Source organism: Bombina bombina, chromosome 7 (genome assembly GCF_027579735.1).
Source record: "Bombina bombina isolate aBomBom1 chromosome 7, aBomBom1.pri, whole genome shotgun sequence".
Classification (NCBI taxonomy): domain Eukaryota; kingdom Metazoa; phylum Chordata; class Amphibia; order Anura; family Bombinatoridae; genus Bombina; species Bombina bombina.
In genome coordinates this window covers 239,821,282-239,834,798 of record NC_069505.1, presented here as the reverse complement: position 1 = coordinate 239,834,798, position 13,517 = coordinate 239,821,282, and positions in this window count along the sequence as shown.

The following is a 13,517-nucleotide window of genomic DNA, read 5'->3' as shown; positions in this document are numbered from 1 at the left end:
ACACAAGAATCACTTGACAGTCTGTGTGATAGATTAGAATATCACTGCTGGAGAGTGTCAGAGAGCGGTGTTAGTGCAGAGACACAAGAATCACATGATGACAGTCTTTGTGATTGATTAGAATATCACTGCTGGAGAGTGTCAGAGAGCAGTGTTAGTGCAGAGACACAAGAATAACATGACAGTCTGTGTGATAGATGAGAATATCACTGCTGGAGAGTGTCAGAGAGTGGTGTTAGTGCAAAGACACAAGAATCACATGACATTCTGTGTGATAGTTTAGAATATCACTGCTGGAGAGTGTCAGAGAGCGGTATTAGTGCAGAGACCCAAGAGTCACATGACAATCTGTGTGATGGATTAGAATATCACTGCTGGAGAGTGTCAGAGAGTGGTATTAGTGCAGAGACACAAGAATCATATGAAAGTCTCTGTGATAGATTAGAATATCACTGCTAGAGAGTGTCAGAGCCCGGTATTTGTGCAGAGACACAAGAGTCACATGACAATCTGTGTGATGGATTAGAATATCACTGCTGGAGAGTGTCAGAGAGCGGTATTAGTGCAGAGACACAAGAATCACATGAAAGTCTCTGTGATAGATTAGAATATCACTGCTAGAGAGTGTCAGAGCCTGGTATTAGTGCAGATACACAAGAATCACATGACAGTCTGTGTGATGGATAGGAATATCACTGCTGGAGAGTGTCAGAGTGCGGTGTTAGTGCAGAGACGCAAGAATCACATGACAGTCTGTGTGATAGATTCGAATATCACTGCTGGAGAGTGTCAGAGAGCGGTATTAGAGCAGAGACACAAGAATCACATGATAGTCTGTGTGATGGATTAGAATATCACTGCTGGAGAGTGTCAGAGAGCAGTATTAGTGCAGAGACACAAGAATCACATGATGACAGATGACAGTCTGTGTGATGCATTAGAATATCACTGCTGGAGAGTGTCAGAGAGCCGTATTAGTGCAGAGACACAAGAGTCACATGACAGTCTGTGTGATGGATAGGAATATCACTGCTGGAGAGTGTCAGAGAGGGGTGTTAGTGCAGAGACACCAGAATCACATGCTGACAGTTTGTGTGATGGATTAAGATATCACTGCTGGAGAGTGTCAGAGAGCGGTATTAGTGCAGAGACACAAGAGTCACATGACAGTCTGTGTGATGGATAGGAATATCACTGCTGGAGAGTGTCAGAGAGCGGTGTTAGTGCAGAGACACAAGAATCACATAATGACAGTTTGTGTGATGGATTAGAATATCACTGCTGGAGAGTGTCAGAGAGTGGTGTTAGTGCAGAGACTCAAGAATCACATGATGACAATCTGTGTGATAGATTAGAATATCCCCGCTAGAGACTGTCAGAGAGTGGTGTTAGTGCAGAGACACAAGAATCACATGACAGTCTGTGTGATGGATTAGAATATCACTGCTGGAGAGCGTCAGAGCCCGGTGTTAGTGCAGAGACACAAGAATCACATGACAGTCTGTGTGATAGATTAGAATATCACTGCTGGGGAGTGTCAGAGCCCGGTGTTAGTGCAGAGACACAAGAATCACATGACAGTCTGTGTGATGGATTAGAATATCACTGCTGGAGAGCGTCAGAGCCCGGTGTTAGTGCAGAGACACAAGAATCACATGACAGTCTGTGTGATAGATTAGAATATCACTGCTGGGGAGTGTCAGAGCCCGGTGTTAGTGCAGAGACACAAGAATCACATGACAGTCTGTGTGATAGATTAAAATATCACTGCTGGGGATTGTCAGAGCCCGGTGTTAGTGCAGAGACACAAGAATCCCATGACAGTCTGTGTGATAGATTAGAACAGTATTTTTCAACCAGTGTGCTGTGGCACACTAGTGTGCCATGAGAGATCCTCAGGTGTGCCACGGCAGACTGACAACAGTGCGGGGGTGTTTGTGAATGAATGTCAATATGTTATGTATAGTTTGTAGGAGGCATGGCATGACAGCACAATACAGTGTGTATATATATATATATATATATATATATATATATATATATATATATATATATATACTGTATACATATATCCTGTATTAGGCTACAATGTGTGATTTTGTAAAATTTTGGGATGGTGGTGTGCCACAGGATTTTTTAATGTAAAAAAAGTGTGCCACGGCAAAAAAAAGGTTAAAAATCACTGGATTAGAATATCACTTTTGGAGAGCATTAGAGAGTCAGAATAGTGCAGAGAGACTTGAATCACAGGAGAACTGCAGCAATGCACTCAGGGCCGCCATCAGGGGGTGACAGGGGTGACTCCTGTCAGGGGCCCAATGAGCCAGGGGGGCCCCATGAGGCAAGAACTAAAAAAATATTTTTTTTTTATTTATTTTTTTTATTTTTTTTTAAATTTGGGCAGCCACCAGTGTATACTACAGCAGAGTGCTAATTGAGCATGGGGAATGTTATTGTAAGGAGTAAAGTATTAGCATTTGAGAGGATTTCTTAGTGTGCACTAAACCACTATGCGCAGTGTGAGACAGACTTGGCACTTTGTACAGTGTGTGCCTGAGTCAGACGGCAGATCACTTTAATTTGCAGAGGAGGTAGGACTTACTTAGCAAATGTTTTTTTTTATTTGTGCAATTTTGGATTGTAACTTCAGTGTGGTAGTAGTTGTTTGGTGGGGCTAGGGGTCCATAAAAACACATTTTTTTTAGCAGCAGTGTATTTATGATTATTTTGACAATGCTGTAGAAATTCTATATTTAAAAACATGCAGAAATGTTTCCTCCTCAATACACAAATGGTAGATGCCCTTTTGGCAGATATACATTTTATTTATTTATTTTTATATATATATATATATATATATATATATATATATATATATATATATATATATATATATATATATATATATAAATAATATTACATTCCAGTTTACTGCCCCTTTATGCAAGGACTTTCCAGATGCAAGGAGGCATTTTATCTAAGATTTTTACATCTGCATAAAATTTTATACTCTCAGACTAAGATTGCTCAGTGTTTTAAAAACTGTTCAGTTTACACTACAGCTGACTTAATTTTGAAATACATAACAACAAGCCTAAATCCTGCATATAACCAGATCTAATGGTATGAGTACCACAGCTTATGGTCCCACGAAGACCATATAGAGTACAGCATTTTCAAAATCCATAAGTACAGCTGACAGCTGGGACAATTTGTACACTATATTTGAAGTGGTGCTCTTGGTTGGGGAAAATGGGGAAAAAAACAAACAAACAAACAAACATATGTCAACCTTTTAAAGGTACTTTTCTTCATCTAGCCATCTACCCAGCTCATTAATGTACAATCTTGAATTCACAGAATTATTTTTGTTTGCAGATTTACAAATATGATTCTTTAAAAAGTGATCTCTTAATTTCTAAAAAATTTTTTATCATGCATGTCACACACTGTTGATTTAGGGGATGCAAGGTGCATAAATGTTTCATCCTGTGAGTGTTTCTGTGGGTGTCTGTGTTTATGTCTTTGTGCTTTGGTTTGTGTCTCTATGAGTGTGTATGTATTTTTTTATCTATGGGTGTCTCTGTGAGGGTGGGTGTGTATGTTTGTCTTTGTGTATTTTCTCTGGATGCCTCTGTGAGGGTGGGTGTGTATGTCTGTGTTTTCTGTGGATGTCTCTGTGAGGGTGTGTGTGTGTGTATGTATGTATGTCTGTGTTTTCTGTTGATGTCTCTGTGAGGGTGTGTGTTTTATGTGGGTGTCTCTGTGAGGGTGTGTGTATGTCTTTGTGTGTTTTCTGTGGATGTCTCAGTGAGAGTGTGTGTTTGTATGTATGTCTTTCTGTGTTTTTTATGTGGTTGTCTCTCTGTGTGTGTATGTCTTTGTGTGTTTTCTGTGGGTGTCTCTGTGTGTATGTCTTTGTGTGTATTCTGAGGCTGTCTCTGTTGGTGTTTCCTTGGGTGTATTTGCAAGTTTGAGTTTGTGTGTGTGTGTCCATTGTCTGTTGCTTTTTAGGACATTTTGATCTTACTACTAATTATTCACATCTTTCTACAGACTTTGAGACTAACAAGACCTTTCCAGAAGTAACCAATCCACCATTTAACCTTTAAATTATTGTTTAGGCAGTTCTGGGCCCTTCCTTTCAACCACTGCATGCTGTTGTCATAATTTAGTTGTCATCTTCCTTTACAAAAAGATAATCAGAACTACATATTTTGTTTTCTAAATCTCCTTTTTTTTTTTTTTACAAAACTGTAGTTTACCTCATTACTTGTCAGGTCAATGTAAACAAGTGCTAAGTGTCTGTTTGGGTGTCTGTGTCTGAGTGTGTTTCTTTGCGTGTCTGCGGGAGTGTCTATATGTGAATCCTTATGTGTGAGTGTGCTTGTGTGTTTCAGTGTATGAGTGTGTCTGTGTGTGTGTTTGTATGTTACTACCTTTACAACATTTTCAAGTTTAAATAGACAATTAAAAATAAAGTGCATATACGTTTTAGTCACTTGGTAAAAAATTGCAAATGTCAAAGGTGGGGGGGGGGGCCCTGATCAATGGTTGAGTCAGGGGCCCCAAAATTTCTAGTGGCGGCCCTGAATGCACTCTGTACATCTTTAATTAACTGGAACCACTTTGGCCTTGCACTGGGTGTCCAACATCTGACTCAACAATCTAAATACAGATAGAGGTTTATATTCCCCAGATATTCTCAGCTCAAATTTTAAGTTTTAAAAAAACAAAGAAAAAGAAAATCAATTTAGTGCACTTTAAAGATGCTTCTTCCAGTAACTTATTAATCTTTTTTAGAATTTGTCTCCTGTTTAACATTTTGTATAGTTTCCTGCTTGGGTCATTCACGGTAAATGTGTGATGAGATCCATCTAATTTATTCATTTAGCAGTTTGTTTGTGATGATTACCGTATAATTCCTACATGCAAAACATCGAGCCTTCATTTTCTAGTTTTTCCCTGTCTGGTTTTCATAAGGGAGTGGGGAGTGTATAAATAATTCTGATTTCCATACCTTGCATCAGCAGTAATTACACAAGTTTTACTCCCATATTACACTCTCTCAAAGTAAACTCATTTCCATTTTATGCCCCGTGGGATTTAAAAATGGAGCAGTCATTTATTAAGCAGCTACTGCTTTGCTGGCTGAGATCTGACTGATGAGGTCCATTTCTTACCCTGTGTAAGAATGAAGCAAACAAGTCACTTGTAGTGGGTCTAGTAATTAGCTTTCTCATTAACTAGAAGAGCCTGTTGAGAAGATCATTCTGCTAAGTGCTTATTTCTTGGTTAGCTGACAAAATGCAAAATAAATAATTACCCTTTGGCTATTTTAAGAGGTATCCTGAATGGCCATGCTTAATAAGAATAAAAAAAATCATTTAAAATCACACTCTAATAACATAAATATTTCTGTGGGAAAAGTTTGTAATTAGAACAGGATATGAATTATAAAAAGAATCATTTTAGTGAAGTGTCTGGCAAAAATGGGGGAGGGCAAAAGCCAACAGTTCTACATAGTGGATCATTGTGTTAACATAAGAGGCAGCTGTTATACATTAAATATGCTGATACATGTCTATATGACATCTCTCCCTAAGGAGCTGCAGCTGAGGCTCACTTCTTGGCATGGCAATCCTTTCCACCCTGGCTGGCACTGCACTAAAACCAAAGACTCTGAGATAGAGGAGATACAAGGAATGAAGGAAGAGACACAACAAAGTTAGAGTGAATGAAATGTACATGAGATAAAAGAGAAGGATAAACAGATAAAGTTCAGTGCAGTGGCATAACTATAGGGATTCAGACTCAGTTAAGACCGGGTCAGCACATTGAGGGGACCTATTTGGCTCTGAAATCGCTAGTGTCATCACTGCAGGGGGACATTATGGGGGGAGACTGCCCCAACATCCATATTTGTACAGGATGGATACACAATTACATATTCTGGTATCAACTGCTCTTCATGCTCCTATGGATGGCCATCTCAGTTTCTTCTGATTGGCCAATAGCCAGAAAGGGCTTGCCCTGCCAAATCTTTTGCCCTGGAGCCCAGTGAGATCTAGATCACTGCATAGAGAAAAACAATGGATACATTAAAGAAGTGATTAAATATAATGAGAGACAGGTACTAAGGACAGAGCCGGCTCTAGACATTGTCCTGCCTGGGTACGAGAATTAAATGACGCCCCATCAATAGTAAAACTACTGACTAACATATCAACCCACTAGCGTGGCCACCCTCCTTACTAAGCCTGCATGCATGCAACCAATGTTTATGCACAATTACTCAAAAGGTGGGAAGGAAGTTAGAGTTATGTGTTTGTCCAACCTTAAATGTCACCCTTGACTGGCTGTGTGTTTTTGTGCATGGGTCATGCTGATGCGAGGAGCGGTCCAGGTCCTGGGTCTCACAGTAACTCAGTGCTTGACAAATATGTCTAAAATCTAGAAGCCAGCTGAAAAATCCTGTAGCATTTGTGTATAATAATAATAATAATAATTATATATATATATATATATATATATATATATATATATATATATATATATATATATATATAATAATAAATCCAAATAGTGCACTCTCACTAGCCAACCTTAAACACAGACCAGGGTGCTTAAAGTAATATTCAATCAGATCAGGTAATAAGCACTTACTGGATTTAAGCACAGCACACTTTATTAGGCACTGCCTAATAAAGTGTGCTGTGCTTAAATCCAGTGAGTGCTTATTACCTGATCTGATTATATATATATATATATATATATATATATATATTATATACACACAGTATATTAAAACAGAAGCACTTTCAGGATTTGTGAAAAAACGTGCAACTATTTATTTGATTAAACACTTTTTCACAAATCCTGCAAGTGCTTTAATTTTGTGCTATACATATTATAACATGAATAGCACCCAAGTTCTTTGACCTTTTTGAAGGGTGCATAGCTTCATCGTTTTTATTTGATTTTGAAAAACAGGATGAGAAAGCTACATCCAATCAGAGGCCATTACTGTCAATGGAAGGGGCTATTCAGCACTAGCTGCCCATGCATACTCTCTCTCTCCCCCCAACTCAACAATCACTCTAGAGACTTAAAGCATTGTCAATAATGGGCTGAGCACAACAGTCTTTCACTGGGGCCCTTATATTCAAAAATTCTCTGCTCAGGTGAGATATTCTAAATTGAGTCTTCAGCACTGCGAGATCCCTAGTGAAATGTTCAAAAGGCAGATTTTGCTTTGCTTCTCCAAGGGGTGTTCCCTGCATTTCTGTATGTGAAGGAAAGACAAGCCCAGTGCAATATAGCATTGCATGACAAGACAGTTCTGCTGCATTTACACATTGTGCTTTCTATTTTATATCACTTTACACTGCCAATTAAATTTTATTAAATTTAAACTTTGCACTTTCTATTTTGTATTTTAATTTGTATACAGCAGTGTATTTAGGATTGTGAGTTTTCAAATTCTAATTATGCTTCACAGTTTTTGTGTAACTTTAACAAATTAGGCACATACTTTGTGTATATATATATATATATATATATATATATACTGTATATATATATATATGTCTTTTAAAAATTAGATTGCTCTTTAGGGCCGAATTATCAAGCTCTGAATGCCGCCCCCTGCAGGCATACGGAGCTTCATAAATATGCCCCAAAGGCTCCATTTGTATCAGTTACAAATTAAACTGAAATGTTGTCACTACAATTTAATTTGCTATTGTCTATATTTTGGTATACATTACTTTTCTGTGAGTTAAAATAAGTGTATTGTGAATTTTGAGCAAACTTCACCTGCATACAGCTGGCGAGACAAATCAGTGAGACCAGCTTGCTTCAAATGCTTAGAAAATTTTACAAGACTTGTGAAAGAGACATACCCTGAGGACTCCCTTGTTCAGCCCAGGGAACTGCCCTGTCAGTTTACAATGAAGAAATTACAAAAGTGCAATGTAATTTGTAAAAGATACACATAAATATACAGAGTATGATCCTAAGTCATTAAAGTAACACAGAAACTTTCAAAGCATAATCAGAATGTGTAAAATCACTGCTAACATGAGAATGTGTAATGCTTAAATGCAATAATACCGAAAGGACCCAATCTGAAATGTATAGTAATATAAAATACAAAGCACAAAGGGGCCTATTTGTCAAGCTCCGTATGGAGCTTGATGCCCTGTGTTACTGGCGAGCCTTCAGGCTCGCCAGAAACACAAGTTATAAAGCAGGGGTCTAAAGACTGCTGCTCCGCAACCTGTCCGCCTGCTCTGAGGCTGTGGACAGCAATCAACCCAATCAGATATTATTGGGTTGATTGACACCCCCTGCTAGCGGCCGATTGGCCGCAAATCTGCAGGGGGCGGCATTACACCAGCAGCTCACCAGAACTGCTTGTGCAATGCTGAATGCGGAGAGCGTATGCTGTCCGCATTCAGCGATGTCGGTCGGACATGAACCGCTGATCGGATCATGTCGGAAAGACATTTGATAAATTGTCCCCAAAGTGTAAATATAACAAAACTCTCAATCATGCAGTGCTATATTGCACTGGGCTTGTCTCTACTTTACATACATAAAGATCTTGCCGTGCTGGAGAGTTCCTCCCTTTTTCTTTTAAAAATAAGTAAGTTCAGACTTTGGGGCCTATTTATGATGGTGCGAGCGGACATGATCCGATATTGCGGATCATGTCCACTGCACATAGATAAATGCAGACAGCATACGCTCTCTGCATTTATCATTGCACTAGCAGTTCTGGTGAACTGCTGGTTCAATGCCGCCCCCTGCAGATTTGCGGCGAATCGGCCACTAGCAGGGGGTATTAATCAACCCGATCGTATTCGATGCCTCAGAGTAGTCAGACAGGTTATGGAGCAGCGGTCTGAAGGCTCACTGGAAACACGGGACATCAAGTTCCATACGCTTGATAAATATGCCCCTTTGTGAAGTCTGAACTGCAATTTCTCTCCAAGCTGGAGAATCTTTGAGAATCAGGGGGTGGATGTATTATACATACAATATATATATATATATATATATAAAAAAGCAAAACAAAATATAAAAGCAGAGCAGCTGGTGGTGAATATATATAATTACACACAGACACATTTTTATTTTTTCTATTAACCTTTAGTAATCAAGTCCCCCATTTATAGCAACAGTCTTAGGGGCATATTTATCAATGTGCGAGCGGACATGATACGAAGTAGCGGATCATGTCCGCTGCACATCGATAAATGCCGACAGCATACGCTCTCAGCATTTATCTTTTCACCAGCAGTTCTTGTGAACTGCTGGTGCAATGCCGCCCCCTGCAGATTTGTGGAAGCAATTTAGTTTACCTACTGATTCTGATGGTGCATTATACCTCAAAATCGTCAGCCAGGGTTTGGCTACCGAAAATATTTATCATGTCCCATAGAAAGCATTAAGTGAAACCTATTACAGGTTTCCAATGAAAGCACAAACCATTAATACAATGTCGTAGGCTGTCGATACATTGAGAACAATTACCCCAGCTCAACTAGGTGTAAAAAGAGGAAAAATGAGCTTTTTGAGACCTATTTCTCATTTAAATTTTAATACTTACAAATAATGCAAGTGTTTCATGTAGAAATAAATTGTAATATGTAATACTTACTGTTGTCCCATGTATAGAAATAGTTGCACTTAGTTTTTATGGAAATATCAGTATGTATTTACATATAAAAATATATGCAAGCACATATCTACAGAATTCAAATTAGACCTATGCCTAGGGCAACAATACATATTACATATATATTAACAAAGTGGAAAATATAATTATAATAAAAAATAGTATTTGCTTATAGTTAAAAATATGTATTGGGGAGGAGCTAACTGCCATTGCAAGCAGACACCTAACTCAAGAGCATAGGAGCAAGGTGGGCAAGTAAAGGGAAAAACTACCCCCTCAAATGAGCAGATGGACCGCTACAACTTGGGGAGTATCCTGACTGGACACCAGGGTGCTTTATCACTGCGCTGTGAAAGTCCCATAGCTGGCGCAACATACCCGACATCAAAGCTTGTGAGAGGCAGCCTTACAGGAGGGGTGAGCCTGGTGATCCTATTACATGACCGGCGCTTGCATTTGTGCCTGGACTGGAGCTCCACTGAGGGCGACGACACAGTGTGCTAGCTGGGGATCCATTACTCCACACAACAACGTGACGGATACAGTGGACTGAGCACTGACAGCTTACATCACCCATATCAGACTGGGAGAGAACCAACTGATAGGGACTCCCTGATTGATAACTGCCCAGAGCAGAACCCTCCACAGAGAGAGGAACGGAGGATAAGAGCAGTGAAGGCCCATTGACCTGCTCACAGTCAGTATGACTGGTAGAAGGCTCAGTTTACCACTCCAGTTAGCTCCGTTGTGGCACAAAAAGCCTCCATCTTGCAGGAGAGACAAAAAAAGGTCACACAGTCTGAGGTGAGAGATCTGGCTACAGTGTCTAAAATTATTTATTATTATTATACTTTATTTATGAAGCGCTATCATATTCTGCAGCGCTGTCCATGGATACAGATCATTTAAATAAAACAATAGTATAAAACTTCTAAGACTAAGAGACAGGACAGAATTTACAAACACATACAGGAGGAATCTAGGGCCCTATTCCCGTGGGAACTTACAATCTAGAAGGGTAGGAGGTTGAGAAACAGAAGGTGAGGACTGCAAGATTGAGAAAGATGTTAATGCAGAGTTAGAGGAAGGAAATGTTGTTAGGTAAAAGGAATTTTATTGAGTTGGGTGGTAGGCTTCTCTGAACAGAAAAGTCTTTAGAGAGAATTTAAAGGAAGAAAGATTTCGGCAAAGCCTGACAGCACGAGGGAGAGTGTTCCAGAGGGTAGGTGCTGCATGACAGAAGTCCTTCAGTTTAGCATGAGAAGAGGTGATAGTCGCAGAAGCAAGGAGCAGGTCATTGTTGGATCTTAGTGGGCGTGATGGAGTATACTTGTTGATTAGAGAGGTTAGGTAGAGGGGAGCGGAGTTGGTGAGTCCTTTGTATGCAAGGGAGAGAATTTTGAATTTAATTCTGCTGTGTATGGGGAGCCAATGAAGGGACTTGCAGAGAGGTGCAGCAGATACAGAGCGACGGGAAAGGTGGATCAGCCTGGCAGAGGCATTTAGGATGGATTGAAGAGGGGAAAGGCGGGAAAGAGGAAGGCCAGTAAGTAGGTTATTGCAGTAGTCAAGTCGGGAAATAACAAGGGAGTGGATTATTTGTGTAAGGAGGTTATTATCCCTTTAAGGAGCTCAGCTGCAGATTACTTTTTTATCTATGAGTTGGTGAATGCAGTAAGTAATACACAGTCTATTTATAAAACAGTAGTAGTAAACCTGGTTTTGTTTGTGTCACTGAAGTTTTAGAATCCCCCTATGTATGAAGGGTATCTTTGTAGCAGTGAGTTTGATTAATATTGCAAGCAAGCAAGTATATGGTTTAAAATCTGTAACAAGTATGAAGTTGTACAGATTAGAGTTAATCCCAGAGTTTCAGTTTCTTTGAAGTTCAGGCTTTTTTAGTTATATGATGAGTTTCAAAGGCTGTATAAACGAATACCTTAATGATCATGCAGGATATGTAATTGATATTACTTTTCTTCAGAGTAATGAATACTTGGTATTGAACAGTTCATCAATGAGTTTTGTTAGATAAGCGATGTTAATTTTACCTTATTTATTCCTTGCTGAATGTGGCTGATTTACTCTGCAGCCGGTAGATCAGGTTCTGTCCGCGGCGTTCCCCTGCAGCGTGTGATGGCGGAAACCTGTGTTGGGGGAGGGTACAGCTCCTATGTGTAGCTGAAGCAGAGATGCCGATATGGTAACGAACAGGCTGACTGTGTAACTTACAAGGCAGAGACAGCAGTGGTGAGAGTTGTGAATTCCTTATCTCTTGATTGTAGTTCAGTATATTCATCTAAGTTTTGATGAGATGAGTTGCAGATCGTTTGGCGTATTTAGCCACAGGCGATTTAGTTAAATTTGTCCTTGAGAGACTGGAAAATAGTTGATCAGTGGATTTATCCCTTCTCAGGTGTATTTCAAGTTTAGCTCAGGTCTTCAGGTGCTTGTTAAGTCAAACAAGAATTACTAAGCAGTGATTGCCAGGAAGTTGCAGGTTTTTAACAGGAAAGCAACCAATAGGTGGAGAGAAAGGAATGTTACTGCTTAAAGGTACAGTGTCCCTGACAATTTGCTTTGTGGTGTTAGCGCACATAAAAGGTTGAATCTTGGAAATGTTGCGTAGATGGTTGCGGCAGGATGTAGAAAGTGATTGGATATGGGGGATGAAGGATAGATTTGAGTCAAGTGTAACTCCGAGGCAGCGGACTTGGGGCGATGGGGAAATGGTGATGCCGTCAACAGGGATAGAGAAGTCACAGGTCGGCGTAGAGCTTGAGGGGGGGATAAGAAGGAGCTCAGTCTTGGACATGTTAATCTTTAGGTAGTGAGAGGCCACCCAGTAAGAAATACCAGATAAGCAGTTGCTGACATGAGAAAGGACAGAGGGAGAGAGAGAAGGGGTGGAGAGGTAGATCTGTGTGTCATCAGCATAGAGGTGATATTTGAAGCCATAACTGTTGATAAGTTTACCCAGAGAAGAAGTATTAGTATTAAGAGTCATTAGAGAGGAGGAGTCATTGCCAAATGACACAGAAAAAGACCTGTGAGAAAGATAAGAGTAAAACCAGGAAAGAGCAGTACCACAGAGGCCAAAAGAGCTAAGGGTCTGTAGGAGGAGGGGGTGGTCAACTGTGTCGAAGGCAGCTGAGAGGTCAAGTAGGATGAGTATGGAGTAGTGGCCAATATTTTTAGCAGAGAGAAGATCATTCATAACCTTGGTAAGGGCAGTCTCAGTTGAGTGTTTGGGGCGGAATCCGGATTGCAGGGGGTCAAGCAAGGAGTTGGCGGACAGGAAGTGGGTTAGGTGATTGTAAACTAGTTTTTCAAGGAGTTTTGATGTTAGTGGGAGCAGTGATATCGGGCGGTAGCTTTCAGGAGAATTAGGGTCAAGGGAGGGTTTTTTGAGTATGGGAGTGACTATTGCATGTTTGAAAGAAGATGGGAATAAGCCGGTAGAAAGAGAAGATGTGTGTAAGAGCAGGAGTGAGGGTAGAAGATAGGGAGGGTATTAGATCGGAAGGTATAGGGTAGAGTGGGCAGGTAGTGAGGCGTGAGGAAGATAGCAAGGAGGAAACTTCATTCTCAGTGGCTGGATGGAGGATGCAGAGGGTGGCAGAGGAAGTAGCAGGGCCTGTTGATGGAGTACTGCAGGTTGGTGTTGGGATGTTGCTCCGGATAGAATGTGTTTTGTTTAAAAAGTAGTCTGCCAAGTCTTGAGCACTAAAGACAGATGAGGAGGGTGGAGCAGGAGGGTAGAGGAGAGAGTTAAAGGTGGAGAAGAGTCGTTTAGGGTTTGAGGAAGAGTAGATATAAGGGAGGAGAAGTA